This window comes from Atta cephalotes, assembly GCF_000143395.1.
Source record: "Atta cephalotes unplaced genomic scaffold scaffold00078, whole genome shotgun sequence".
NCBI classification, from domain to species: Eukaryota; Metazoa; Arthropoda; class Insecta; order Hymenoptera; family Formicidae; genus Atta; species Atta cephalotes.
This window is the reverse complement of record NW_012130142.1, coordinates 394,379-400,902: the sequence shown is the minus strand read 5'-3', so window position 1 is coordinate 400,902 and position 6,524 is coordinate 394,379. Positions and strand designations below refer to the sequence as shown.

The 6,524-nt window shown below is 31.7% G+C and overlaps 2 pseudogenes; both read right to left on the bottom strand.

Annotated features, from left to right (window-relative positions):
- LOC105624440 overlaps positions 1–1,289 on the bottom strand; it is a 4,111-nt pseudogene extending 2,822 nt beyond the window's left edge.
- Positions 1,290–5,832: 4,543 nt separating this feature from the next.
- Positions 5,833–6,524, bottom strand: part of LOC105624439 — a 3,705-nt pseudogene continuing 3,013 nt past the window's right edge.

Below are 6,524 nucleotides of genomic sequence, written 5' to 3'. Positions count from 1 at the left end.
TGTGTGTGCGTGCGTGCGTGCGTGCGTGCGTGCGTGCGTGCGTGCGTGCGTGCGTGCGTGCGTGAGTGCGTGCGTGCGTGCGTGCAACCGAATGGCGTGTTCAACTCCCGAAATCATATATTATGGGCAGTTGAAAATTCGCACGCTATTTGATAAAGTATTTCAATATCGTTGAGTGATAAACATGTGGGCAGGAAATATAAAAGCGGACACTTTAAAAAGACACTTTAAAAAAAATGCTCCATGCTATCTATTGCAAAGTGGTGTAGAAATGACAGCGCTTTATTAGCCCTTGCCACAAAAGAAATTATTTTTTGACTTGCGAATCTGTATCACACGCACTCAGAGAAAGATTTCTTCGATTAAAATAAATGATTAAAAGAATAGCAAAAACTTTATAAAATATTTTTCATATTCAATTCAATTTTGGCACATAAAAATAAAAATAATTTATAAAACTTTTACAAGTATATGTTACAAGTGATCTAAAATATATTTCAAAAATAATACAATTGTTATTTTATGTTTTAATTTTTTACGCGATCATTCGATGAAATTTATGTTCGAACTTCCATAAGCGGTAGTATAGAAAATGCAGAAAAATAGCATTTTAATATTAAGAGAGAATGCAATTTTTATTCTTCTTTTTTTTGAGTAACGATTATATTATTACAAAGAATATTTTCTTGATAATATAATTTTAAAATACTCTTATTATTTACTTGAAACATTTTTTTGTATGTATATGTGCACACTTCAAAACGAACTAAACTGAGTTTTTTCAACAGTTCTTGATCATTTCCCAATTTTCGCAATCGAGATATTATTTCTAAAATGCCGATTAGTCATCGATAGCTTGTCGCACGGGGAGTGAGGCAAGCGCTCCGCTCACCGCTGCGAGCCTGTGAGCTCGAACGGCACGCTTGCTAGGCTATCTCCGCTCCTCAGGACTCGCGCGCCATACACTGAGTGGGCCGTACCTTCAGCAATAGTAGGTCGGGTGGACGCGCGTATTCGGCTATCTTTAAACGATAATATCTCGATCTTAATTATTGCGAACATTGTAAAATGGTAGAAAACTTTTTGACTCAGTTTAGTCCGCTCTACCTGCTTGGGACAAGTGGGGATCGTATATTTATGATACCCTGATACCTATATTCCATTTGCGACTTCTTTGTCCCTTTGTTTACCCTCTTTTGAATCACAGTCGACGACGATGCTGTCACTGATCTCTTCTTAGAAAAAAATATCGTTATTGGCGCTTCTGTTAACGCATCGCGATGTACCATCTCGTGGTTCTCTCTAGATAAATATCATTATCAATGTATTATTATGACTTTGAAAGAAAGAACTGTGAGAACTATGATTTCATCATCTACCCCTCATTGATGGCGCTTTGTTTAGAAGCTAGTACATCCATGATATATCATCGATTTCCTAGACAAAATATCTTGTCCGCGTTATAATACCGCGACGCACGTTTGTGGGTACGTAGTGGCGGCGGCAGCAGTGGCAGCGGCGGCGGCCACCAATGACATGTGACATCACAACATAGCGGCATATATCATTAATATCAGTAAACCGATTCCCGCGCTTTCCCCCTCTTCCCTCACACCAATGAGTACCTCCCGCGCCCCGCGCCTCCCCTCTAGCTTCATGGATTAGAACCCGTATACCTACTTATTAATGTGCAAGCATTACAATCGTTTAATAAATTATAAATGTTAAATAAGTTAAGATTGTTATTAAGTAAGTTGTGATTAAATAACATTTGTGTATTGAAATATAATATATAAAAAGTTCAATAAAACTCATTTAATAAAACACAAATATGTACAGGGTGTAATATACAGGTCAGTATGACGAGTTGCCTATTCGTGCAGGCGCACATGTTTGTTCATAACTGTGTAAGCTTAATCACTGAGACGGTATAATCACTCGCATATCTTTTTCACTTATAAAGTGTGCGTCCGAAGTTTTGATATACTTATGACAGATTTTCGTAGCAATTCGTTAAAACAGAAGTTGAAGAGATGATATATTGGGTTATTCGGAAAGTTCGTGCCGATGTTGAAGGAAAATTGAAACGCAGAAAATTTTAATTTAATAAATGTATATTAAAATTTAAATTTTAGTCGGCACGAACTTTCCGGACAACCCAATAGTTATAAAATGAATTTTATTAAGAAAATCTTATGTATTATATCTTATTTATTACGAGAAAAGCTCTATCATAATTGATCATAAACTAAATTAGAATATAAATTATATGTTAAATTATATGTTAAATTATAATCTTATTAGTTAAATTATATTTTGCTCAAAATGCACAGTACGAAAGTCAGCAGTTAGCACATATGTGCAAATTTAAATAGTCGATTAATAAATTTGATCCATTGTAAATTTTAATGATGAAAGAAGTGATCGTTAACAAATCTTGCAATATTCATTTTGATATATTAATTTATTAATTAATAATTAATTTAATAATTAATTATATTATATTATATTATATTATATTATATTATAAATTATATTATATTATACATAGTATTGCTACATAACAATTTGCAAATAGTCATGATAAAAATAAAAAATTAAAGACGAACCCTTTATACTGTTTATACATAATATTGACATAACAAAATAAACAATAATATATTTATAATCATTTTTATAGAACATTAAACATAAAAAATGTTCGAAATATCCTCCATTTTCTTCCGCACAAACGCATTTTCCGCGTAATGCTTCCTCGCACTTTGGATAACATAATTATTTTTTCAACTGCATCTTCTATTTTTTTTATCAAATCGTTTCTGCTGCGTGATAGTGTCTCGTAAACTTGATCCCGAATGTAGTCCTATACAAAAAAGTCTATTGATAAGGCAGCGTGGGGGCCATTCATGCAAAGTATTTTCTAACAGATGGATGCCTATCCATCTGTTAGAAAATTTTTGATTCAGTACAATATGAGCAAGAAGAGATGTATGCGCAGGATGACCATTTTGTTGAAATATAATATTTGATAATATAGCCAATGAAACATCATCTAATAAATTAGGTAGTGTTTTCTCCAGAAAAGCGGAATAAAGAAAAAGACGACAACTCTTGAAAGATGTAGGTAAATATATACGGTAAGTATAGCGCGCAGTGGAGATCGCATTCGGTGGTGATGATGGGGACTGGCAGCGGACCATGCTCGGAGGCGGCGGCGGATCGCGCCCGACGACTATTGATCCTGCGCCATGTCTTCACCGCGACACGGACGCAAGTTTCCGTACACCTCTGCTACATAATTTCCCGTATCTGGAACATCCTCGTGCTCTCTGCTGTGATATCTTCAGGAAAGAAATATGGTCTGATAACTTGATTTTCTAAAATTCCCATCAAGATGTTAATATGGAATTGTCCTTGTATATGTATTTCTTTTCGACAATGAGGATTTTCTTCGCATAATGATGTTCATCCGCTCATTATGTCTGTTTATTTATTCATCACGCGAAAAATATATTTGTCTGTTCAGAGAATTCTTCTCAAGAAATTATCATTAGCAAATTGTCATTAACGTCAACCTAGTACAAAAAATTATGATTACTATAATTTTGTAGATATTTGAAATCAAAATGGCAAGAAAATTATTTAATTAATAAACTTAATAAAATTTAATAAACTTGTAGCTATCATTCTACGATAAGTAATTATCTTTATTATGAATATTTAAATATTTTTTAATTTTTAGAGTTGAAAAAAATCTAAAATTTCATTTTTAACCTATTTTATTAAAAAATTGTTTATTGTCAATTTTAATAAGAAAAGATAACTGCCAATTGGTCATATATCTTGTTTTTATTTGCTCGGACAACCAGTCACAAAATTTCTAGACAATGAAAGTCTTGGGAAAATAATCTTTGAATTGTGTGCCTCTTAAACGGATGCCATCTAAGATTATATTTTATAATTCTATAGACCTTCATATGGCTTGTAAGTCATGTGCAACATTTCTAGTGCTCGTATGCTGATTAACAATATTTGCTTCTCTTAAGCATTAATTATCCTCTCTTCTCGTTGAAATATGCCATGGTCGTATTGGAACGTGTAATTTCCCATATTGATATTCTATTATATAATACTTGAAAAAAGCTATATCCTGATTGATGCTTATTAGAAAAAAAAACGTTCGGCATAGAGGGCTGCAGCTTGCCATTCCAAAGATTATTTTTCCAAGACTTTCATCATCGAGGATGATTTTTTGTGATTGATTGGACAATCTTCTTCTATACCGAACGTTTTTAGATTTCTTCAACTCTAAAAATTAAAAAATATTTAAATACTCGTAATAAAGATAATTACTTATCGTAGAATGATAGCTACAAGTTTATAATTAAATAATTTTCTTGCCATTTTGATTTCAAATATTTACAAAATTATAATAATCAAAATTTTTTGTACCAGGTTGACGTTTGAATGGGAATTTTAGATAATCAAGTTATCGAAGCATATTTCTTTCCTGAAAATATTAATATCACAGCAAAGATTTATTCCGCTTTTCTGGAGAAAATACTACCTAATTTATTAGATGATGTTCCACTGACTACATATTACCAAATATTATATTTCAACAAGATGGTCATCCTGCGCATCTTTTCTTGTTCGTACTGAATCAAAGATTTCCTAACAAATGGATAGGCATTCGTAACACTTTACATGAATGGTCCCCACGCTCTCCTTACACTAATAGATTTTTTTGTATGGGACTACATTCGGGATCAAGTTTACAAGATACTATTACAGCAAAAATGATTTGATAAGAAAAAGAAGATGCAGTTGAAAAAATAACACCTATTATGTTATTCATAGTGCGAGGCAGCATTATGCGGAGAATTGCGTTATATGCGGAAGAAAATGGAGGATATTTCGAACATCATCTATAATCTTCTGTAAAAATTATAATAAATATATGATTGTTATTAATATTAATGTTATATGTCAATATTATGTATAAATAGTATAGAGGGTTGTTCGTCTTTGATTTTTTTATTTTTATCGTGACTATTTGCAAATTGTTATGTAGCAATACTAATATAAAATTAATTATTGAATTAATTATTAATTAATAAATTAATATACCAAAATGAATATTGTAAGATTCGTTAACGATCATTTCTGTCATCATTAAAATTTACAATAGATCAAATTCGTTAGTCGATTATTTAAATTTGCACATATGTGCTAACTGCTGACTTTCGAACTGTGCATAAAGCACATATTTTGAGCAAAATATAATTTAAGTATAATTTAAGTATAATTTAAGTAAGATTATATATAATATATTATATAAAACATAATATAAGATTATATATAATATATATAATAAATTATATAAAATATAATTTAAGTAAGATTATAACATAGAATTTATATTCTAATTTAGTTTATGATCAATTATAATAAAGTTTTTCTCGTAATAAAGAAGATATAACATCTAAGATTTTCTTAAATTCATTTTATAACCTATATTTTTTCAATTTCTATTTTAACAAATTGCTACGGAAATCTGTCATAAATGTATCAAAACTTCGGACGACTATATGCGAAAAAGATATGCGAATGATACTGTCTCAGTGATTAAGCTTACGCAGTTGTGAACAAACGTGCGCGCCTGCATGAATAGGCAATTCGTCATACTGATCTATATGTTCCTGTTACACTTTGTGCAATCATTTTTTATAATGTATTAACTTATGTACTAATAAATTTCAATCGTTGTAATCAACGTAATTCAATGTTTCTTCTTTATGGAAATCATAAATGTTATATGCACATATATTATTACATTTCAGGAAATAATTCTTTAAACCATTGCATTTTGCGATCTATCCGAACATCATTGATATTTTCGTAATCAATATTTTCATCCCATAATTACATGATCATCATTTTCTTCATTTTTTATTTGAAAATCATCATTTTCATCTATACAAAGATTGTGTAGAATACACGCTGCTATTATTATATTCGTAATAAACTCTATATTTCGGTACTCCGAAAAGAATTTTATCTGAGCTGAAATCGTGCTTTTAACATGCCAAATGCTCTTTCAACTGCCATCCGTGTACGAATGCAAAGAATTAAATTCTGTTTGCTGAGATGTTAAGTGACCATTGTCTCGAAATGGAATAAGCCATGGTAACGTCGGATATATAGAATCACCAAGTACAAATGTATCATTAGGAAATAGTATTTCTTTATCTTCACTCGCTATTTCATACAAAATCGACCTTCTCAATACACAAGCATCATACAAGGATCCAGATTCACCACAATATAGTAGGATAACTGTAAGGATTCTAATTCACTATGTGTTAGTGCGTATACAGTGTGTGTGTGTGTGTGTGTGTGTGTGTGTGTGTGTGTGTGTGTGTGTGTGTACGAAGAGAAGAAGTAATCGACTACTACAACGACGGACGGTCGGTACGGGTACCGGAAGGAAAGGGAAAGGGAAACGCCGACCAACTAAGTAG